The sequence below is a fragment of the Triticum urartu genome, chromosome 6 (genome assembly GCF_003073215.2).
Source record: "Triticum urartu cultivar G1812 chromosome 6, Tu2.1, whole genome shotgun sequence".
Taxonomy (NCBI): domain Eukaryota; kingdom Viridiplantae; phylum Streptophyta; class Magnoliopsida; order Poales; family Poaceae; genus Triticum; species Triticum urartu.
The window spans coordinates 541,047,585-541,072,624 of record NC_053027.1 but is presented as its reverse complement, the minus strand read 5'-3'; the positions used below and the strand labels follow the sequence as shown (position 1 = coordinate 541,072,624).

The 25,040-nt window shown below is 47.1% G+C and overlaps 3 pseudogenes; all 3 read right to left on the bottom strand.

Annotated features, from left to right (window-relative positions):
- Positions 1–375: 375 nt before the first annotated feature.
- On the bottom strand, positions 376–5,281 carry LOC125516945 (annotated as a pseudogene).
- LOC125517753 lies at positions 3,676–3,814 on the bottom strand (annotated as a pseudogene).
- A 1,275-nt stretch (positions 5,282–6,556) lies between the features above and the next one.
- On the bottom strand, positions 6,557–7,700 carry LOC125512792 (annotated as a pseudogene).
- Between the last annotated feature and the right edge of the window lie 17,340 nt (positions 7,701–25,040).

Sequence of the window (25,040 nt, the reverse complement as noted above, 5' to 3'; positions counted from 1 at the left end):
AAAAGTTCTTTTAAGAAAAATAAGCACAGCCGGTATCACATCTCGATGTTCTCCAAATCAGGCATGGGAAAACGAAGAACCGTTCAAATCAAGCCGCATAAATGCCTTACAATACCACGAGCCACCACGTGCTAGCAATTCTGGGGAGCTTAGTCACTTGGGTAGATTTTCAGACTGATATTGTCAACGAAAAATCACCTCCACAATGTATAAACTTTGTCTGGTTACAAAACTGAATAAATATGGTATAATAGAAATAAGTGATCAAAGACTCAAAGTTGTGTGTTCGAGCGAGACACACGATACATAGTTCAAGTAATAATAAAAGTAAAACAGGGAGCGTAGACGCTAGTAGAAGAATAAGCAGAACGATTATCACATCTCGATGTCGTCGAGATCAGGCATGGGAAAACGAAGAACCGCAGCTATCCCTGTGAGCTGCTCCAGCTGATCGCCGGAGACATGCATGGAAGAAAGGACGCACACCGTGCCACCGACCTTCTTCACCGATTCGGCCAAATCGACGCACTTGCACCTAGCAGCTGAAAGAAAAGAGGTGAAGCGTATGCCTCCTGGCAGGGACGCGTGCGTGTTAAATAGCAAGACAAGATTACATCGGTTGGCAGGTTTTTGTGTTAGCTTGACCCCTCATCCAAGACTATACAAGATAAGGATCTCTAATCTCCAACAACCTGCCCAAGTTACAACACACGCACACAAGTTACACGCCATGACATATGTCACGCTACAACTACAGCCATATCATTTAACATCCTCCCTCAATCTAAACGTGTCAAGGTTGAGATTATTCTTAAAGGCTTGTAGTTGTCGAATCTGTAACGGTTTTGTAAAACCATCCGCCACTTGGTCTCCTGTTGGAATGAATCTGATCTCCAATAATTTCTTAGCAACCCTCTCTCTGACAAAGTGAAAATCAATCTCTATGTGTTTAGTCCTTGCATGAAACACTGGATTAGCTGAGAAATATGTTGCCCCAAGATTATCACACCATAGGCAAGAAGTGCTTGTTCTTCTTACTCCTAGCTCATCTAATAGAGTTTCCATCCACATTACCTCAGTTGTTGCATTTGCCAGAGATTTATATTCTGCTTCAGTACTAGAGCGAGAGACTGTTGCTTGTTTCTTTGCATTCCAGGATATGAGGTTAGAACCAAAGAAAACAGCAAATCCACCTGTAGACCTTCTGTCATCAGGACACCCTGCCCAATCTGCATCAGAAAAGGCACTAACAGTTGTTGAGGGTGATTTACATATTTTCAGTCCTGTACCTGCACTTCCTTGAACATATCTCAATATCCTTTTTACTGCTGTCCAATGAAGTGAAGTAGGGGAGTGCAGAAATTGACAGACCTTGTTAACAGAGAAGGATATATCAGGTCTTGTCAAAGTTAAATATTGTAGTGCACCCACCACACTCCTATATTTAGTCCCTTCCTCTGGACTCAACAACTCTCCTTCATGCAATGATAATTTTTCTGTTGTAGATAAAGGTGTACTGGAGGGTTTACAGTCTCTCATACCTACACGCTTGAGTATATCCTTGGCATATTTTTCCTGAGTCAGCAGTATACCATCATGTACCTGTTTTACTTCTATGCCAAGGAAATAATGTAATTCTCCCAAGTCCTTGAGAGCAAAGTCATTCTTCAAGTTTCTGAGTAAAGCTGAGGTGGCTTGTGGAGAGGAGCTAACAACAATTATATCATCTACATATATAAGCATATAAATGATCATCTTCTCATTTTTGAAGAAAAACAGAGAAGTATCTCCCCTTGAGGGTCGGAAACCAAGTTGTTGAAGCTTTGTGCTTAGTCTTGAGTACCAAGCTCTGAGTGCTTGTTTCAGACCATACAGTGCTTTGTCCAATTTACACACATGCTGTGGTTTGGTGCCATCCACAAACCCAGGTGGTTGCTTTATGTACACCTCCTCCTCGAGAATGCCATGTAAGAATGCATTCTGTACATCCAATTGGCGAAGAGTCCATCCCCTGGAAACAACAATAGACATAACAAGTCTAATAGTAGCTGCCTTGACTACTGGACTAAAAGTGTCTTCATAGTCAATTCCATAACGTTGTTTAAACCCCTTTGCTACTAGTCTAGCTTTGTATCTATCTATTGTACCATCAGCATTCCTCTTAATTTTGTATACCCATTTGCAATCTATAATGTTTCTGCCTTGTTTAGGAGAGACTAGATCCACAAACCCAAAAATTCTAAGAGAGGAATAGTTGGAAGTTTCACCGAATAACCTAGTAAGAGGTGTTTCATGATTTATGACCTTGCTTGGAACCCTATTGATCAGATAGGTTGCGGCAAGGAAGGCCTCATCCCAAAATTTCAAGGGCATAGAGGCTTGAGCGAGCAAGGAGAGGCCAACCTCAACAATGTGACGGTGTTTGCGCTCAGCTGACCCATTCTGTTGATGAGCATGAGGGCATGATACATGGTGTGAAATACCAATTTTGGTGAAGAAAGAGTTCAATTTTTCGTACTCCCCTCCCCAATCAGTTTGGAGGGCAAGAATCTTGCGATCAAAATGTCGTTCAACAAGGTTTTGGAAGTCATGAAATTTCTGGAAAACTTCAGATTTGTGCTTGATGAGATAGATCCACGTGAATTTACTAAAGTCATCGATAAAACTCACATAGTATTTTTTTTCTGCCTACTGTTTCAACAGCAGGACCCCACACATCGGAAAAGACAAGTTCCAAAGGAAATTTAGATTCACTCAAGGATCGAGGATAAGGTAACTGGTGACTTTTGCCCTTTTGGCAGGCGTCACATACATGCTTATTGCTATCATTATTGACACACGGGAGTTTATTCTCACTAAGAATCTTCCTAACAACTATGGAAGAAGGATGACCTAAACGTCTATGCCACCAATCCAGAGGTGGTTTGGTGACATTGAGCATATGCTTCTGGACGTTTCCCCCGGTGTGTTTGACAGGATAGAGCCCTCTTCTACCCCTGCCTCGAAGTAGAACCTTCCTCGTTTCCAGATCCTTGATGAGAAAAAAATGAGGGTGAATTTCAACAATAGTATTATTGTCAAGAGCAAGTTTACTTGCAGAAATCAAATCTTTTGTTGCCTCCGGAACATGAAGAACATCTTTTATATGAAGATTACGATCTGGGGTAGAAATAGTTGCATAACCAATATGATCAATGGACATACCTGATCCGTTTGCAGTATGAATCTGATCACCGCCCGTGTACCTCTCCCGGACGGTCAGCTTCTCCATATCGGTCGTAATATGGCCGGTTGCACCATTGTCCATGTACCAGTTGGTGTCAACCCCATACTGATGAGCAGCCATATTGGCTGAGCGCTCCTCTCCTCCCTGATATGAAGAGTCGTAGCGCTTCCAGCACTTCCAAGCAGGGTGGCCAACTTTTCCACAGATCTGGCACACCGGCTTGGCAGAGGAGTTGTTGTTGTAGTTCCCCCTGCCTCCCGAGTTGCCTCGACCACGGCCGTGGTCACCACCACGGCCACGGTCACCACCACCGCCTGGTTTGTTGTTGAAGCCGCGACCACCGCCGCGATCACTATTGCCGATGGAGTTGTTGTTCTTGTTGAAGCCGCATCCATGCGCCGCCGCATTTGCGGACGACTGAGAGGACCTGCCGCGGAGATTCAGGCGAGTCTCAAAACTCAGAAGCTGTGAGAACAGCTCCGGGATCTTGACAGGTTCGACCCTAGAACACATGGCCTACACCACTGGGTCGTACTCCTCATCCAGTCCAGCAAGGATGTGGGAGATCACCTCTTCCTCGTCCAAAGGCTTCCCTGAAGCAGTTAGTTCATCACACAGGGTTCGGACCTTACCAACATACTCTATGATCGTGGAGTTGCCCTTCTGAAGATTGGCTAGGACGATTCTGACGTTGATGGTCTGCGCCCTGGTGTGCGACGCAAGCATCCCTTGCACCGTGTTCCATAGCTCGGCCGCGGTGTGGCAGGTTGCCACTTGGACGGCCATCTCACGCGGTAGCGTAGTTAGCAGGTACGAGAAAACCTGCTGATCCCGCGCGTACCACACACCGAACTCAGGGTTCGGCGCCTTCGTCTTGGTTTTGCCGTCATCGCCGGTGACTTCAATGGTCCGTGTTCCATAGCTCGGCCGCGGTGTGGCAGGTTGCCACTTGGAAGGCCATCTCACGCGGTAGCGTAGTTAGCAGGTACGAGAAAACTTGCTGATCCCGCGCGTACCACACACCGAACTCAGGGTTCGGCGCCTTCGTCTTGGTTTTGCCGTCATCGCTGGTGACTTCAATGGTCGTGGGCGGAGGCGGCTGCTCGGTGTTGAGGAAGCTTGCCATCTGCGCTCCCCTGATGGCTGAGAGCACCGTGGCGCGCCATAAGGCCTCGTTCCCTCTCGTAAGCTTCTCGGTTGCGTTGTGTGCAAACGGAGACGAGGGGAAGGAATTTGCGGAGGAAGAGCTCGCCATGGATGAACCCGAGGTAGGCTCTGATTACCATGAAAGAAAAGAGGTGAAGCGTATGCCTCCTGGCAGGGACGCGTGCGTGTTAAATAGCAAGACAAGATTACATCGGTTGGCAGGTTGTTGTGTTAGCTTTACCCCTCATCCAAGACTATACAAGATAAGGATCTCTAATCTCCAACAACCTGCCCAAGTTACAACACACGCACACAAGTTACACGCCATGACATATGTCATGCTACAACTACAGCCATATCATTTAACAGCAGCAAGCCAGCAACGTCGGGGTTCCGGAACCAAGTGTTCGTGAGCAAGAGGGTCTGGATGGCCATGCGTTCATGTGCGACCTCGACGTGCTTGGGCCCGTAGCAAGTGCGCGCCAAGTCCTTGGCGATCATGGCGAAGAACTCCTCCAGCGCCGGCACTTCCTGCGCTGCCCTCGTGTCCTTTATCAGCGACATGACGCTCGAGGCGGCCAGCACGTCCTTGAGGCTGTGCGGCCGTGCGGGTAACCCGAGGGCGCGGGCGCGAGCACGATGCGCGCCTTGTGCTCCATGATCGCGCGCAGCTCCCCTCGCCGGGCGGCCTCAAGGAGCATGCGGTCGCGGAACTGGTCCTAGTCCGTGGACTGGACCGCCACCTCCAGCGTCAGCTTGACGCGCTCCAGCACCGCGGCCGGGCCATCCGGCCGGACAAAGTAGGATCTCCCACCAGCATCAGCATAGAGGAAGGAGAAGAACAACAGTAGGAAATCATACCAACAAAGAAAACAGAAAGGTCTTCGTCTCCCTGCATCCATCGCCCATCTGAGGACCCAAACGGCCAGTGCAGATGGACCTCCAGCCACCATAGCCCGCGACCTCGACGAGGTCCGAGGATCCCCAACCCTGCTGGCTCCTAGACGAAGGCAAAAGCCTCGCCTGACCGCGAACGGAACCCGGAGAAACTTATTTTGACGCGACACCACCGCAACGGCCGCGGCAGCGTCTCCCTCAACCCTAACCCTACCACACACCCACCTAGCGAACAGACCCGAGGTTTCCCCTCCCTCCCGCCGCCGGAGCGGTCGACGGAGAGAGAGGGAACCGACGACGTCACCGGCGGCGCGCAAGGGAACCCTCGCCGCCTCCCTTAATCGTCTGGAGCGATCCTACTTTTCCGCCAGATGTGGAGGTTTGTTGTTGGAGGCAGGAACCGGTCTTGACTTGAACGCTGCATGCAACAAACTCTCTCAGCAAGGACCAAGTATAAGCCGTGGTCGCACACACCACGTCAAGCTACTCGATGCCGTGCTACCCCACTAATTGCATGGCCAAGGGAGCACCGATGTGCGGGCACCACTTCATCATCTTGCTCTCCTCTACTCACGACGAGAGCACGGACTCCTCGGCATGAGGCGTACTGCCGACGCGCGGCCCGGGTCCTGGCATGGACTGGAGCAGCGCACGACGTTGTTTGCAACGGTGGGCACGAGGCGCACGGCACCGGCACAGACGCGTCTGTGTTGATTTCAGGAGAGAGAGAGAGAGAGAGAGAGAGAGAGAGAGGGGCACTAGGGAGAGAGGATGGATTGGCACGTGGGTTAACGATGTAAGTAAGGATAGACTCTGATCCTGGGCGGGATGGAATGTTTCCCGGTGTGCCAAACAGTTTCGGGGTCGGGATCAAACTAGGATCATGAGTACATGTACAAACTTCAGGGATTTTAAGGTAAGGGTTCATTTCAAACAGGCTCTACAACTTCAAGGTTTAAAATAGATTTCACTCCGTCATGCAACGATACTCACACTTTCAACCGGGCCCCATCATTACCTTATAAAAACCACAAGCCACCACGTGCTAGCAATTCCACGGAGCTTAGTAACTTAGATTTTCGCATTGATATTTTCAATGAAAAAGACATCTCCACAATGTATAAACTTTGCTTGGTTACATAAATAACACATCGTATATTTGAAATAAATGATCAAAGTTGTGTATTCGAGACATCTAAAACCATAGTTCAAGTAAAAGTGAAACAGAGAGCGTAGTACACCCTAGTAGTAGTAGAAGAAAAATATAAGCATAGCCCTTAATTATCATCACATCTCGATGTCGTCGAGATCAGGCATGGGAAAACGAAGAACTGCGGCTATCCCCGTGAGCTGCTCGAGCTGATTGCCGGAGACATGCATGGACGAAAAGACGCACACCTTGCCACCGACCTTCTTCACGGATTCGGCCAAATCGACGCACTTGCGCCTAGCAACAACGTCAGGGTTGCGGAACCAAGTGTCCGTGAGCAGGAGTGTCTGGATGGCGAGACGTTCATGCGCGACCTCGACGTGCTTGGGCCCGTAGCAAGCCCTCGCCGAGTCCTTGGCGATCATGGCATAGAACTCCTGCAGCGCCGGCACCTCCAGCGCGGCCCTCGTGTCCTTTATCAGCGACAGGACGCTCGGGGCGGCCAGGACGTCCTTGAGGCTGTGCGGGTAGCCCGAGGGCGCGGGTGCGAGCACGATGCGCGCCTTGTGCTCCGTGATGGCGCGCAGCTCCCCTCGCCGGGCGGCCTCCAGGAGCATGTGGTCGCGGAACTGGTCCTTGGTGAAGCCGGGGCTGGCGATCACCACGCACTGGACGAGGTCGAAGTCGACGTGGTGCACGAAGGCGGCCAGGACGCGCTGGAAGAAGTCCTTGAGGGCGGTGTCGTAGGCGGCGACGGCGCCGGCGCTGGAGCCGTGCTTCCTGGGGATGGGCACCTCGACGCGCGCCCTGGTGGCCGTGACGCTCCGGCCGACGAGGAAGAGGTGGGCGAGGCCTTCCTGCATGAGGAGCACGGCGAGGTCGGCGTTGGCGGCGGTCTCGTCGCAGGATTTGCGGATGGTGTCGAGCGCCGGCCAGTCCCAGGCCTCCTTGCGGAGGACGAAGGGCCTCCGTAGCTCGATCTCCAGAGTGTGGTACTGGCCGATCTGGACGTGCTCGTTCTTGGTGAGGTTCTTGCCGCGGACGCGCAGGACGGAGCCGTCCTTGTCGTAGTCCGTGGACTCCACCGCGACCTCTAGCGTCAGCTTGATGCGCTCCGCGTCGCGGCCTCCGGACCTCGTGATCTTCCGGACAGGTGACGGCCTCGACGGCGTCGCCGGCGGCGATGAGGTTGTAGGCGTCCCACAGGTCGTCATCCACCTCCGGCAATAGCTTGACGGAGCCGGGCCCGTCGCGGGCGAGGCTTTTTCCGACGAGCTTCATCGTTCAGGATCAAAGTGCGCGGCGGTCTCGTTGTTGTCGAGAGAGACGGGAGACCTGTCTTGACGGTGTCGACGGCGGTGAGCGATGGATGCGAAAGCGGCGACCGGAGCATATACCAATCTGAGCTTGCGGTTGTTTTCGTGAGTTGCGAGCGGAGCGAACGTGTTGGATCAATGGACAGACGGAGGGTGGTGGCTATTTATAACGTTGGTTTCGATCAGCGGAGGCCCGATCGACTCCGAGTTCAGATCGAGCAGGGAAGATAGAGTTGGTTTCCCTAACCGACATGCGCACGTAATTAGCGGCGACCCAGCTGCACACGGATGCACGACGCCCATAGCAATTTTCTTTCTTTTCTTTTTGAGGGAAGGTGTCCATAACAATTTGCCTCTACTACAAGTCCGTCTACAACATTTAAATTGTGCCCGGCCACGACAGAGAGGCCCACGATGAGGTCTAGCAGAAATTCATAGCAGTAGTACGTTGACGAGCATGATACACATACAATACTTAAAGTATGGTTTTTGTACAACCATTCTGATATCAATAAAAGGGTTATAGTAAATGTGTTTTAGGCCATCTCTAAACAAATTGTCTACGCCTAAGCGAAACGACCCTAGTTCATAGCAATTTCTTTTCATTTCTTTTTTGCGGGAAGGTGTCCATGGCAATTTGCCTCCACTACAAGTCCGTCTATAAATCAACGAAGAATCTAATATAACTTTAGCTTGCACTTCCTTCTTTATCATTTTTGTTTTATTTTTGGGAAACACTTCAGATATTTTATTTTCTTTACCTTTTCCCCTATAATATATATTTATTTTTTCAAAAAGTATTAAATTCTCAAAAGTTAAACTTATAAAATGTTAATCGTGTGATTAAAAAAAGAGCAGTGCATATTTCAAAAAACTTCATCACATAGTTAAAAAGAAGTTCAGCATATATTTTAGAATCTATCAGCTTGTATTACAATCATTTTGATAATATTAAAAAATGTTCACCATGTATTTTTTATAAAACTTTTATACAAACTAGTTGAATACCCGTGCGTTGCTACGGGTCTTAAAAATGTATACACCGGTCATTGTTCTAATTCAAAAGTGTATGTCAAACATGATGGATATTCATCCATATAACGGCAACTTCCAATTCTTTCTCCCACTTCTTTCTCTATCATGTCTCTTTTTTAACGTGAAATAGTAGGGGAGACCCCTAATGTATATTTTACAAAATTAGAAGTGTCCTTAACTCCCTATGTCATCGTCTCTTTCAGTACCTTCCCTGCATCTAGAAAAAGCGGTTTTCTCCCCGTCGTTCCTCCTTCCACATCCATGGAATTCATCCATCTTTGCTCTATCATTGTCGTCAATTTAAATGTTGGTCATTTTACCCTAACTATCACTTGGCCACTTCTTCAAAACATTAGAAGATCTATGAAATAGTGCATACGTATCGACAGAAATAATGAGTAGGGACGATGACGTACCGACAAAGGGACATACAATCACCAACTCCCCTAGTATATCTCGTATGGGGTAGTCAATATGAAAATACCATGTCTAGTGTTGGACATTTACACGGAAATTTTGTAGGGATATCCATTCTAATAAAATTTGACTTAGATCACTGACTACCAGTTACATGAAAGCCAATGCATGCCCTTTTAAATTACTCACCGCCAACTCCTAAGCAGCAATGGAGTTTCTTCCTTCCAACCAAAGAAGTGATTTATGATCTGAAAAATAGAACCGGAAAACAGTTAGTAAAGATTAACCTAATTTGGAAGAATACAGATTTTTGTCCTTTTTAGTAAAGTATGATTACTAAAGTAGTAGCGCATGGCAAGAGCATACAGGTCCAGGTCTCTCCTTTTTCCTTCAATTTATCTTACCTCTTTTGATCTTCATTCAACATCTGAGATCTATTGGAACAAAATACATTGCCGGATTGTGTTTGTCTCCAATATAGTTACAGTGAAATAATTGGAAGCACTCATCTGATGGGAAATAAGCTAAGCTTGCAAGGCATGAGACGTATTTATAATGAATATAAATAAAATAATAATGAAGTAGCACTAAGACCTTTGTGCTAGTATTTTACATCTTGGGAAAAGCTTATCTGAACACAAGGCACATCTGATACTTGCAAGTGGCACTACCTCATTGTAAAATGCAACAATTAGGCATACACCAATCGGCATGGACAAAAAGTACTTAGTGTTATTGGATTCAACACATATACTTTTTAGAACCCTTAAAATACTCTCTAGGCAATTTTACGATCAACTACATTTATGAAGATCATTCTGAAATACACTTACAATTTTCCAGAACTAACTTTTAATATAAATTTGAGAGCAACATCTTCCAGATGGAATTAACAATAAGGCACGTACTACATCCAGCATCATCTTAATTAAGTAGCAACACACAGATATTTAGCTAGTCTAACTGTTAGGTAGGTGTGTATAGAAAGCTCTCGACTGCAGCATTTTAGTACATCATAGTGGCTAATTTCAGGATATATGAATAGTCAGAAGACGTAAACAGAGCAAAGAAAGGGTCACCAAAAGGTTCAGCGACGTGGAGCTTACAAAGTCTTCCACCTTAGTTTATCCTACATTGCCACAGCCTACATGTATTGCTACAGCCTACATGTATTTACTTGCAAGAGTCCTAACCTTGGTATTGAATTGTTGTTACAGCAAAAAAATATGGATATAGAAGAAAAACGAAAAGCAAGTTGCATTCTCTGCAAAACCCCGGCAATATGACCTGTCGTAGGAATATTTTCAGCAACAACTATGATGTACTACCACTCCTAATTTCAGTAAACAAATAAGATAGATGCAGCACTAACACGATGTGGGATACTAAGCAAAAGCAAAACCATTGTCAGCGAGAAATAGGAAGTTAACTCTGATGTGCTGCTACAGCCGTCCGTGTGACCTCGTCGTTCTCCACCCCATCCGACCCGGTCTCCTCCGATGGCAGCCCCCGCGCATATCCATCAGAACAGGACTATTCCACATTCAGAATAGCGTAATAAACACAACAAGACTATCAAAGTTCAGTTACAAATCAAGCAAAACTCTCACAGGGTTTACAGAACTAAAAAGTATAATTTCTCCTAGACTACATCTCAGCAATGACAGATTTACTTTCTTTTTTTGAGAAAGTGTCAAAAGATTTCAAACATATACAGCAATATTAGAAGTCCATGCTCATACCTCTTCTTTATCCTGGAACTATTATGCCATCTCCATTAGAAGTTGCTGGAAGAATCTCACCAAAAATAATAGTGCATGTCATAGCCAAGAAATCAAGATCAAGCACAAGTTTTCTATTAGGAATCAGACTAAGAAGAGAACCGTATAAATTTTGAGAGAATATGCATCTGTACTATTAGTGCAGATCATAACTAAGAAACCAAGATGAATATTTTTACTCGAGTTCTCTTTTAGGAATCACACCTTTTCGCTCAGAATATCCATGCAAGAGAGCATTGTGAGCTGGCTAGTGGGCCCTGAGACCATCTGTAACTGTGTGTGCGTGCCGTGTAGGAGGAGTATATGCGACGGTTAGTCTCTGAATTCTCTGTCTCGTTCTCTGAACCTCACAAACTCTCCTGTATGGCTTCCTCCTCGTATGAGTCGTATCTTCAATTCGCCGTCCCCAAACTCTCCTGTATGGCTGATGAAATAGATGATTCAGGACATTACAAAAATTTAAGAGAGAAGGAAGAGAAACTTATTGGGTGGTTGTACGTCTTTTATCCAGATCAGGTCAAAGCAGGCGGGGCTGTGGACTCAGTCGCAGAAGGCCTCCAGGGCAAGCGGGAAATCTCGAGGTCGGTGTTGAGCAATGGCAGGGTGGAGATGTTGCCGTGCTCCATGCGCAGTCGCCGGACGAACTCCTCGAACACATCCGCTGCAGCGTGTTGCCGCTCGAAGTTGTCGTAGGTAGGAGGAGGTCAGCGACGGCGATAGAGCCACGAGATCGAGAGCAATTTTTTTTTTGAGCTAAAGATCGAGAGCAATTGAATTGGGGGGAAGGGGCGCGTGGGCCTTGGAGGTGGGACTACATGCATAGGTGGGCTGTTTTATTTTATTTTTTATTTTTCTTTCGTGCGAGGAGTTTCTTTTTTTCATGTACGAGAGGGAGGGGTATCGAACCAGGTGAGGGTATCGAACGAGGTCAAACCATCACGACGTTCGATCCTCCTTTAATAGTAGAGATTCCAAAACGATGATCATCATTTAAAAACGTGTTTATCATATATTTAGAAAAAAATTCTTCTTATATTTAAAAAAATATTCATCGGGTATTTACATAAAGTTTGCAGGTGACTTACATGATGTTCATGTACAATATGAAAAGAAAAAGGAAAACATGCTATACAAATCCGATAAAGTGTTCACGTATTTTTAAAGAAACTAGCAAACATGCCTGTGTGTTGCAACGAGAGAAAAAATCACACCTCATACACGCACTCGACGACATCAGCAAATTCATTGAAAACCGTTGACGATGCCACACAACCAACAACATGATAAGTGGTGTTGCGTGTGTACTTAAGGTGTTTCCAAATATCTTTATGGGCGCTATTATGAAAAACATAAGGTTAAAAGTGATGTAAAATGGACTCATCAATTGTCATATACTATTTGGTGCCATGAGCGCCTTGGCATCCACTCAAATGGCAGGTCACGAGCAGCACAGTGGTGGCTCATGGGTTCGTTCAGACGATCCTAACATCCGAGAAGTCTCTCTGGAAGTTCTCATTTGTGAGGTGTACATTCCTTTTTCATGAAAGAATGGGTGTGTTGTAGGGTGGAACCCTAGTTCATGATATTTTCACACTTGGAGGGGGAAAGGGAAGAACAACAAGAACACAAAGAGGAAATCACTCAAACAAACTCATGTCACACGTCCACTAGAATAGCATACATGAGATCCATAAGCATAACATGAAGAATCAAGGGGAAAAACACAAATGTAAGATTCTTCTCAAATCCAAAGGAGATAAGGTCTTGACGATAGTCTTCTCCACAAAGGAGGTCTTGATCTCCAAGAAGAGTGGTAGATGAGAAAAGCCCTCTAGATAATCTCAATATATTTTGCTAACCCTAGCTAGGAGGAGGAGGGGTCATACATATAGAGTTTCACGGAATAAGTGAGGAGGAGATGGGATACATGGGCCTCTGGTCCGGTTAGGCACACGCAGGTGCCCTGGGGCTGGATGTCCTGGGCTTCCCATGACACCAGATGTAGTCCGGGGCTGGTGCCGGATGTCCGGCCTGGGACTGGTCCCTGTTTCTGTAGGCCTTGGGTGTCGTAGGGCTGGATTTTCGGGGCGCGACCGGATGTCCTGCTCCTAGAGCTCTTCCAGTGTTGTTCTGCAATGGTTGCTGCTGGACTGGGCGCCAGACATCCGGTCAGGGGCCAGATGTCCGGCCACTGTGGACTTTGCAAGATGCCCTTGTCGTGATCCTTCGTCTGTATCCATGCTAGCTTGATGTTCATTCCGATCATCTCTGAGGTGGTCTTATTCGTACCTAAGCACACATAGCATTCCCAGTTGAGGTTGTAGTCACGTCTCACGTGGTTCATTTGGAAGCTCATTAAGGAGAGAGGTTACTTTGGTCTCGGTAGCTCTTGCACATGCTCTTGTCATCGGTCCACTTGGCATTTGGGAAGACGAAGGTAGATCCATGGCGATAACCGTAGGATGCTCCGCATAAGGGTGTCTGAGGCACGTATGATATTCGAACATTCTATCCACCAACTGGTCTGAAGGTCAGCGACGAAGGAAGCAGAGGGGTGAGATTATCAAGGATGGCCAAGGAGTACTAACCAACATAGACAGTCATTCTTGCGTCCAGTTTTGTTCCCTTGGTGGAGTTGTTTGCAAAGGTTTTGCAACGTTTAGTGTACTTGTTTTCAACGAGAAAACATGTAAGGCACTCGACAAAGGGTATGTTTGGACGGTGATCAAAACCAACCATATCAACCTTTTGGTCATAGCCAAAATTTTGAATCTTGTTTGGATGGTTACCAATATTTTGGCATGCCCATGCATTTTAGCTAACTCTAATTCACTTTTCTTCCAGCATTGGCCAAAATGTAGACAGCCAAAGGGTATGTTTGGATTGTGGCAGAGTGTACCCTACCAAAATTCATGATAAAAAAGTTGATCTTTGTTTGGATAGTTCCCAACTTTTGGCATGTCAATGCACTCTAGCCTACTCTAGCTCATTTTTTCTTGCTGATGTTGGTCAAATCACAATGAATAGCGTAAAACTACCACTTTTCGGGTTAGGATTCCAAAAAACTATAAGATTTTTTTGTCACTAACACCTACCAAAAGTGTGGCCGGCTGTTTCAGAAAACCCAAATGTCTGAGTGCTTTACAATTGATCACGACTATGACATTTGGGGCCCGCACATAAGAAAACCCTTTGTTTGACCGTTCTTTTGACCGTTAGTAGACAAGTGGGGCCAACATGCCAGTCTCTCTTCCATAGTTCTTTCGACTCCCTTGCCGGGACGTATTCGTCGACTCCCTTGCCGGGAGTTGGCCGACTCGGTCCTGGGCCTCGGAAAGGCCCACGACTTTCTTCCTTACGGACTATATAAGAAGGCTCTGGCCAGTGAAGTAACCTAGTTCGGTTCACTCACTCCCTCTCACGTGACCTAGTCGTCATCTACTATTCCTCACTCTGTGCTGCCTCCATCGATCCCATCCCGACGACCGCATGCACGGCTGCTCGGGAGAGCAGGTGCCTCCGGAACCCTGTCGTTCGAGATCCTACCCGGGAGAACGGCAATAAGGTTTTTGGGGAGCGTCTCGATGCGACTGCTCCCGATCCGTCCCCAACTCTGTTCGCCTCTGCTTCCACTACTTCCCCTGCATCGACACCATGGCCGACGACGCCGCCTCCAAGATGAAGGCCACGGACGACGCCGAGGCTGCTGCTGCAGCCGCCGCGTTGGCCTGGCCAACCGGAGGGTATGATATGTTCATCCCTCGTTTACTCGTACTTATGCTAGCCGTATATGTGCTGCCCATAGAAGGTTCGGTTCTATGTTCTGCACGCGCTAGTATGCTTAGGTATCGCTATGAAATGCATACCTTTTATGCCATGCTTACTGTTTACTCGTGGAAGTCTAATCGGAAAAGTGCTAATATTTCCAACAATCCAAAAACCTTATTTTAGGCACTTTTCGATTCAAGGCTTTGCTGCTACTCTGAAACCGGAAAAGTTTACCGGGACGCATTTTAAGCGTTGGCAGACTAGGACCACCTTGTGGCTCACAGCGATGAACATGTTCTGGGTTGGTGGTGTGTTCCTCACAGAAACGATTGCTCCTGAACAGGAGAAGGCGTTTAGGGAGGCAACCACAATATTTCTGGGAGCAGTTCTGAGTGTGATTGGAGACAAGTTGGTTGACGCCTATATTCATATGGGTGTTGCCAAAAACTTGTGGGATGCGCTCGAAGTCAAATTCGGCGCAACTGATGCTGGTAGTGAGTTGTATGCCAGGGAGCAGTTCCATGATTACAGGATGGTTGATAACCGTTCTGTATTGGACCAGGCTCATGAGATACAGTGCGTTGCTAAGGAGCTAGAGCTCCTGGAGTGTGAGTTACCGGACAAGTTTGTTGCGGGTTGCATTATTGCAAAACTCCCTCCTACTTGGAGGAACTTTGCTACTTCTCTCAAGCACTTGAGACGTGAATTCTCTGTTGAGGATGTCATTGGTCATCTCGGTGTTGAGCAAAACTCGAGAGCAAAGGACTCGCACATGAAAGGGGCAGAGGGTTCTTCTAGCGCCAATGTGGTGCAGAAGAACTTCCACAAGTTCAAGGGAAAGAACTCTGTCCAGCAGAATACTACCTTTAAGAAGAAGGGTAAGAAGAAAGACAAAAAGAGAGATGGTTGCTTTACTTGTGGTTCAGATGAACATTGGGAAAACAAGTGCCCAAACAAGTATAAGAAGCCAGCACAGGACTCCAAGTCTGTGAATGTCACTCTGAGAAACCATGATGCGGCATCTGGGTATGGTAATCTGTTTACCATACTTTCAGTCTGTCAGTCCACCGATTGGTGGATTGACACTGGGGCCAATATTCATGTGTGTGCTGATGTGTCTTTGTTTTCTTCATACCAGGTCGCACGAGATTGTTCCGTGCTGATGGGGAATGGCTCGCATGCTTCTGTTCATGGTGTTGACATGGTAGATCTGAAGTTTACTTCGGGAAAGATCATGCAACTGAAGAACGTGCAGCATGTCCCCGCCATAAAGAAGAATCTCGTTAGTGGCTCCCTTCTATGTAAAGAAGGGTTTAAGTTAGTATTTGAGTCTAACAAAGTAGTCATATCTCGGTATGGACTATTTGTTGGAAAAGGATATGATTGTGGTGGTTTGTTCCGCCTTTCCCTGGAGGATTTCTGTAATAAAGTTGTGAACCAAATTTATTCTAATGTGAACGAATCTGAGGTTTGGCATTCACATCTTTGTCACATAAATTTCGGTTGTATGACGCGGCTAGCTAAGATGGATTTAATCCTGAGTTTCACTTTAGCCAAAGGCTCTAAGTGCCATGCATGTGTGCAAGCTAAGCAACCTCGTAAGCCTCACAAGCCTGCGAAGGAGAGACACCTGGCACCTCTAGAGCTCATACATTCAGATCTCTGTGAGATGAATGGTGTGTTGACTAAAGGTGGAAAGAAATACTTCATAACTCTGATTGATGATTCCACTAGATTCTGCTATGTGTATTTGTTAAATACTAAGGATGAGGCTCTACACTACTTCAAAGTCTATAAGGCTGAAGTTGAGAACCAACTTGAGAAGAAAATAAAATGAGTCCGGTCTGATCGTGGTGGAGAGTACTTTTCTAATGAGTTCGATTTATTCTGTGCGGAACATGGTATTATTCATGAGAGGACGCCTCCCTACTCGCCCCACTCAAACGGGGTTGCCGAACGGAAAAACCATACTCTAACTGATTTGGTTAACGACATGTTAGATACATCGGGTTTATCCAAGGCATGGTGGGGGGAGGCTGTATTGACATCTTGTCATGTCCTGAATAAAGTTCCCACAAAGGATAATGAGACTACTCCCTATGAGCAATGGGAAAAGAAAAGAACTACACTCTCTTACTTGTGCACTTGGCGCTGTTTGGCGAAAGTCAATGTGCCGATAATCAAAAAGCGCAAGTTGGGACCAAAGACCATGGACTGTGTTTTTCTTGGCTATGCCAAGCATAGCGTTGTCTATAGATTTCTAGTGGTGAAATCTGAGGTACCTGACCAGAAGGTCGGTACAATTATAGAGTCTAGGGATGCTACATTCTTTGAGGATATTTTCCCCATGAGAGATATGCAAAGCAATTCTAGACTGGAATCTGATGGACTCCTGAACCTGCTATTCCGATGGAATATTATGAACATAAAAGTGATAAGAGTTCCACGGAGGATGACGAGGAAGCTCCTATTAGGAGCAAGAGACAGAGGACTGCAAAGTCCTTTGGTGATGATTTCCTCGTGTACCTCATGGATGATGATACTCCCAGCTCCATTTCAGAAGCTTATGCATCTCCGGATGCTGACTACTGGAAGGATGCGGTCCGTAGTGAGATGGATTCCATTTTGGCTGACGGGGCATGGGAGATCACTGATCTTCCTTATGGTTGTCGACCATTAGGATGTAAGTGGGTGTTCAAAAGGAAGCTTAGGCCTGATGGTACTGTTGAGAAGTACAAGGCTAGGCTTGTGGCCAAGGGTTATACCCAGAAAGAAGAAGAGGATTTCTTTGATACTTATTCACCTGTGGCTAGACTGACAACCATTCGAGTGTTACTCGCTTTGGCTGCCTCGCATGGTCTTCTCGTTCATCAGATGGACGTTAAGACGACTTTCCTTAACGGAGAGCTAGACGAGGAAATTTACATGCAACAGCCGGATGGCTTTGTAGTAAATGGTCAGGAAGGAAAGGTGTGTAAGCTAGTGAAATCTTTGTATGGCCTGAAACAAGCACCTAAGCAATGGCATGAGAAGTTCAACACTACTCTGACATCTGCTGGCTTTGTTGTGAACGAAGCTGACAAATATGTATACTATCGCTATGGTGGGGGCGAAGGAGTTATACTGTGTCTGTATGTCGATGACATACTGATATTTGGGACCCACCTCAAGGTCATTGAGGAGGTCAAGTCTTTTCTATCTCACAACTTTGAGATGAAGGACCTGGGTGTGGCTGATGTTATCCTGAACATCAAGCTACTGAGAAATTCTGAGGGTGGAATTACACTTTTGCAATCCCACTATGTTGAGAAGATTTTGAGCCGTTTTGGATATTCGGACTGCAAACCTTTTGCAAAACCATATGATCCTAGCGTGCGGATTTGAAAGTTCGAAAGCACAGCTGTAGATCAATTGAGATATTCTCAAGTGGTTGGTTCACTGATGTACCTAGCATGTGCTACTCGTCCTGACATCTCATTTTCTGTGTGCAAACTGAGCCGGTTTGTTTCCAATCCGGGAGATGTGCACTGGCATGCTGTTGAGCGAGTGATGCGTTATTTGCAAGGTACTGCGAACTATGGAATTCACTATTCTAGGTACCCGGCGGTACTTGAGGGGTATAGTGATTCGAATTGGATATCTGATGCTGATGAGATGAAAGCCACAAGTGGACATGTCTTCACACTTGGTGGTGGTGCTGTTTTCTGGAAGTCTTGCAAGCAGATGATCTTAACCAGATCGACTATGGAAGCAGAACTCACAGCATTAGACACATCATGCGTCGAAGCAGAATGGCTTCGAGAGCTTTTGATGGATTTGCCGGTGGTTGATAAACCAGTGCCGACTGTCCTTATGAATTGTGACAATCAAACAGTGATTGCCAAGGCTAAGAGTTCAAAGGACAACATGAAATCCACAAAGCACATAAGAAGAAGATTGAAATCTGTCAGAAAATCAAGAAACTCTGGAGTAATAGTGTTGGATTATATCTAGACGGCTAAGAATCTGGCAGACCCTTTTACGAAAGGTCTATCACGGATTGTGATAGAAAATGAATCGAGGGAGATGGGTATGAGACCCACGTAAGTTGCCATGGGGGTAACCCAACCTATGTGATCGGAGATCCCATGAATTATGATGTAACGCCCTGAGACCGATGTGCCAGGTGTCCTCTAGTTATTCGATGTTGTTTGCCTTGTCTTTGCTTGCGTGTCATGCATTGCATGTCATGTCATCACGTGCATTTCATTTGGATACGTGATCGTCTCATGCATCCGAGCATTTTCCCCGTTGTCCGTTTTGCATTCCGGCGCTCCGTTCTCCTCCGGTGGTCATTTCTACCTTTCTCTCGTGTGTGGGGATTAAACATTTCTGGACTGGACCGAGACTTGCCAAGCGGTCTTGGTTTACTACCGGTAGACCGCCTGTCAAGTTTCGTACCATTTGGACTTTGTTTGATGCTCCAACGGTTAACCGAGGGATCGAAAAGGCCTCGTGTGTGTTGCAGCCCAACACCCTTCCAAAGTGGCTCCAAACCCACATAAATCTCCTCCGTCATCTCGGTCGTTCGATCACGATCGCGTGGCCGAAAACCGCACCTCATTTGGACTCTCCTAGCTCCCTCTACCTATATATATGTGGCCATCCCTGAAATTTTCGCGGATGAACCCTAGCCCCGCTCCTCTCGCATCGCCGGACATGTCCGCGCCGCCGCCACCTCACCCGGGCCAATCGGGAGCCGCCACCTCAGCACCGCCGCCTCCCTCCTCCACTCGCGCGCCGCCATGTGTCGCAGCCTCCCTCCTCCACCGCGCGGCCCGCGGAGCCCATCGCGGGCCCGTGCGAGCCCGACCGCGTCCGCCGCTGCGCCCTGCGGGCCTGAGCGCTCCGCCGGCGCCGCTCGGGTTCCCCGCCACCGTTTGCCGCCGGCGAGCTCCACCGCCGCCTCCATGGCAGCGCCATCCCTCACGTCGCCACCTACCACGCGCCAAGACGACGCCGGGTTCGCCCCGCAGCTCCCCGTCGCCCTCTCTCATGGATCCGCTCCGCCACCGCTCGTCCTCGACTGCCGGAGCCGCTGTCAACCTCCGTCGCCGCCGCGTCCAAGCTCTGTCGTCGCCGGCGTCGCCATGGACCGCCTCCACCAGGGACCGAAGCCCTCCGCCCGGATCTGGCTTGTCCCCGCTCGGATCCGGTCTCCCTCGTCCTTCCCCGCTGCCCACGGCCCGGTCCAACGCCTTCACAACCTCTCCGGCCAACTCCGGTGGGATTCCGGCGAGATCCACCGCCCGCGTTGACTTTCTGCGAAGGTCCATTTCTGCCAAGTCCTCGAAATTCCCAGATCCACATGCCCATGTTCATTGCGTCGTAACTTTGCATCTGTAGATCCGATTTGCGCATATAGCATATCAAAGTGTTCGTCTCAGAGAGCACATCATTTCATCTCATTGCATCATTTTCATTTGAGTTCATGTTGATGCCTGAAATGCTGTTGGAAGAGTGCTACTTGAGATATTTGTCAGATCTGCTGCTCCATTTAGATATTTGTCATTTTTGCCATGATTATTGTGTGCATGATATGCCCATGAGCTCGACATATGTTTTGTTAAGGGTTTTGCCATCTTTCCAGAGGTGCAACCCATGTATTTTTGTGATGTGCGTGGTGACTAGCACAAGCTTGCAAAGTGAGGCACTTGGTAATGCTGATTTCAGGGACTTAGCAATTCCACTAAGTCCTTGACCTGTTTATCTCATATTGCCATACGTTCATGTTGTTTCCTAGTGATCCGAGCCTCTTTTGAGGATGTTTAGTAAGGATGTTTTGTTAATATTGTAGTGCTCTATCCATCTATGTCTTTGTTTGCAATTATGGAGCACCCTAGCTTGAGTCAATCGAGCTCTACTTTTGCTACTTCGTGAATCCGGGCAGATTGTCTACTTGTTAGCGATTTTGCCGAGGATGTTGTAGTTGATCCGTGCATCCTATGTTATTGTTCTTGCCATGTCTAGTTTGTATTTTGTGTATTCTTGATGGGTGTATGCTTAGATTATCATGACTTGCTCTATAATGAGTGCATCGAGCTCGTAAACATGCCTACTTGATATCTGATTTGCATGCTCCAGTTTTTCTCTAAGTCTGTGATCTGATTATGTTTTTGCCATGTTCACATGCTTGCAATTGTATTTTCTGATCCCTTTTGGCTCAAGGTCACTAAGGGACTTTTGTTAAGCTCTTTGAGTAGTTCCATGCCATGCTTTACTTTGCCATGTTCAGGTCCTATAGTATATAGTTTTCATGCTCTGAAGTGTGCTACCTGATCTGAAATTCCAGAGAAGTGTTAATTTCACTAAGTCTGAAATCTGTTTACCAAATGCATTTTTGCCATGCTTGTTTGAACCTGTTAATGGATGAATTGGCCGTAGCTCAGTGTTCATATTTTGTTAAGCATCTTGAGTGGATCCCTGCCATGTATTTTGTTGCCATGTTTGAGTGCTGTAGCATGTTCATCTTGTTGCATTTAGTTGGCTACTTGCTGTAAATCGCAGACCGGTGCCATATTTGAATTGCTCGCCATTTCCAAACCGTAACTCCAATTCCGGTGATCTTTATATCGTTTTCAAGCGATTTCACCTCACCTTTCCAGTGGCACACTTGGGTTTCCAAGTTGAGGCCAGGTTCAATCATTCCTTGTCAAATCATGCATATGCATCGCATACCGCATCTCGCATATCATACCATGTTCTTGTGTTGGTTGTTTACTATGTTGTGTGCTTCTTTCCGGTGTTTGCTTCTTCGGGTTGGTTCCGGTAACGGCGTTGTGAGGACCCGTTCGTCTACGTCCATTTGTATTCTTCATGGACTCGCTCTTCTTCCTTGCGGGATTTCAGGCAGATGATCATACCCTCGAAATCACTTCTATCTTTGCTTGCTAGATGCTCGCTCTTTTGCTATGTCTATGCTGCGATACCTACCACTTGCTTATCATGCCACCCATATTGTTGAACCAAGCCTCTAACCCACCTTGTCCTAGCAAACCGTTGTTTGGCTATGTTACCGCTTTGCTCAGCCCCTCTTATAGCGTTGTTAGTTGCAGGTGAAGATCGAAGTTTTGTTCCTTGTTGGAACATGGCAATGTTGTTCCTTGTTGGAACATGGTTACTTGTTGGGATATCACAATATATCTTATTTAATTAATGCATCTATATACTTGGTAAAGGGTGGAAGGCTCGGCCTTATGCCTGGTGTTTTATTCCACTCTTGCCGCCCTAGTTTCCGTCATATTAGTGTTATGTTCCCGGATTTTGCGTTCCTTACGCGGTTGGGTTATAATGGGAACCCCTTGACAGTTCGCTTTGAATAAAACTCCTCCAGTAAGGCCCAACCTTGGTTTTACCATTCGCCACCTAGCCTTTTTTCCCTTGGGAGTCGCGCATCCTGAGGGTCATCTTATTTTAACCCCCCCGGGCCAGTGCTTGTCTAAGTGTTGGTCCGAACTAGAGTCCTTTGCAGCGCCACCTCGGGGAAACTTGAGGGCTGGTTTTAGTTGTACGGAGCGCTCATCCGGTGTTGCCCTGAGAACGAGATATGTGCAGCTCCTATCAGGATGTCGGCGCATCGGGCGGTCTTGCTGGACTTGTTTTACCATTGTCGAGGATGTCTTGAAGAACCGGGATACCGAGTCTGATCGGAATGTCTCGGGAGGAGGTCTATTCCTTCGTTGACCGTGAGAGCTTGTCATGGGCTAAGTTGGGACACCCCTGCAGGGATTTGAACTTTCGAAAGCCGTGCCCGCGGTTATGGGAAGATGGGAATTTGTTAACGTCCGGTTGTAGAAAACCTGAAGTCGACCTTAATTAAAATGAATCAACAGCGTGTGTTACCATGATGGTCTCTTTCCGGCGGAGTCCGGGAAGTGAACACGGTGTTGGAGTTATGCTTGACGTAGGTTGTTCTAGGATCACTTCTTGATCATAGTTTCTCGATCGTGCTTTGCTTTCTCTTCTCGCTCTCATTTGCGTATGTTAGCCACCATATATGCTAGTCGCTTGCTGCAGCTCCACCTCATACCTTTACCTTACCCATAAGCTTAAATAGTCTTGATCGCGAGGGTGCGAGATTGCTGATTCCCCGTGGCTCACAAATACGTCCAAAACCAGCTTGCAGGTGCCGATGAGTCCGTGCAGATGACGCAACCAAGATCAGGAGGAGCTCGATGAAGATCTTGTCCTTTGTGTCATTTCGTTCTAGTTGATCAGTAGTGGAGCCCAGTTGGGGTCGATTGGGGCCTTTGTCGCATTTGGGGTTCTTCTTTTATTTTGGTTCCGTAGTCGGACCTTGATTGTATCTGGTTGATGTAATGCTTTATTCATGTATTTGTGTGAAGTGGCGATTGTAAGCCAACTATGTATCTCTTTCCCTTAAGTATTACATGGGTTGTGTGAAGATTACCTCACTTGCGACATTGCTTTCAATGCGGTTATGCCTCTAAGTCGTGCTTCGACACGTGGGAGATATAGCCGCATCGAGGGCGTTACATAGGACCTGGAAAAACAATCCAGCGGTCAACTGAGGAGAGTATCCTTAATTAACCCACTCCGTTGGAGATGCACAATACTCTCAATTCTGTAAGGCAAGCTGACTTTTGTCTTAATGTGTTCCAAAGCTTGTGTAAGCAAGATGCTAACCTACAGAGCATTCTTTGGAGGAACACACCTCTGTGAGCCCGACTGCTGGTCACAGTCTATGAGATTGGGCAATCTCTAGTAAGCTCATGAGAAGGTACGGAGTATGACTAATAGGCTCCACCCGTGGGGTTTAGCCTTCGGCAGCCACGTATCAGCTGACAATAGGCAAAACTTCTGCACGCCAAACTGATAATTCAAGGCATAGTCCATTGTTCAGTTGTGAAGAAGTCTAATCATGTTGCTCTAGGTGGAAGTTCAACTTAACAGTCTTCACTGAAAATTCTGGTATATCAAACATTGTTTGGAACAGTTGACAAACTTATGTGCCTCGAGATCTGGTGGGGGATTGTTGGATTATGGATGGGCTTAGGCCCATATAAGACACTAATCCCTGGTTAATCTTGAGGCCCATGTATGAGATGGCAGGTGGTGGCAAGTTTAGTCACACCTTGCTAGTTGAGGAGAGTTGAGACCCCTTTATAAGGGCTGCTCTACCACTTGCCATTGAGAGCTTGGGAAGAGGAGTGATACATGCGCGCTCCTCCTCCTCCGCTGGTCGCCTCGCCATGCCTCGCCTTGCCTTGTCACGACGCGCGTGCGCCGTGGGTTGCGGGTTGCGGGAATGAGCCGAGCCGAAGCTTATTTTTGCCGCTCAGGAATGAATTAATTAATCAGGTATTAATTAACGATTCGCTAACATGTGGGCCATTGTCCAAGACATTGGACTGTGAGCTGACTTGTGTTGCCGGGATTCGTCGACTCCCTTGCCCGGACGTATTCGTCGACTCCCTTGCCGGGAACAACGACTCCCTTGCCGGGAGTGGGCCGACTCGGTCGTGGGCCTCGGAAAGGCCCACGACTTTCTTCCTTACGGACTATATAAGAAGGCTCTAGCCAGTGAAGTAACCTAGTTCGGTTCACTCACTCCCTCTCGTGTGACCTAGCCGTCATCTACTGTTCCTCACTCTGTGCTGCCTCCGGCGATCCCATCCCGACGACCGCGTGCACGGCTGGTTGGGAGAGCAGGTGCCTCTGGTGTTGGAAATATGCCCTAGAGGCAATAATAAAAGTATTATTATTATATTTCTTTGTTCATGATAATTGTCTTTATTCATGCTATAACTGTATTATCCGGAAATCGTAATACACGTGTGAATACATAGACCATAATATGTCCCTAGTAAGCCTCTAGTTGACTAGCTCGTTGATCAACAGATAGTCATGGTTTCCTGGCTATGGACATTGGATGTCATTGATAACGGGATCACATCATTAGGAGAATGATGTGATGGACAAGACCCAATCCTAAGCATAGCACAAAGATCGTGTAGTTCGTTTGCTAGAGCTTTTCCAATGTCAAGTATCTTTTCCTTTGACCATGAGATCGTGTAACTCCCGGATACCGTAGGAGTGCTTTGGGTGTATCAAACGTCACAACATAACTGGGTGACTATAAAGGTGCATTACAGGTATCTCCAAAAGTGTCTGTTGGGTTGACACGGATCGAGACTGGGATTTGTCACTCCATATAACGGAGAGGTATCACTAGGCCCACTCGGTAATGCATCATCATTATGAGCTCAAGGTGACCAAGTGGTTGGTCACGGGATCATGCGTTA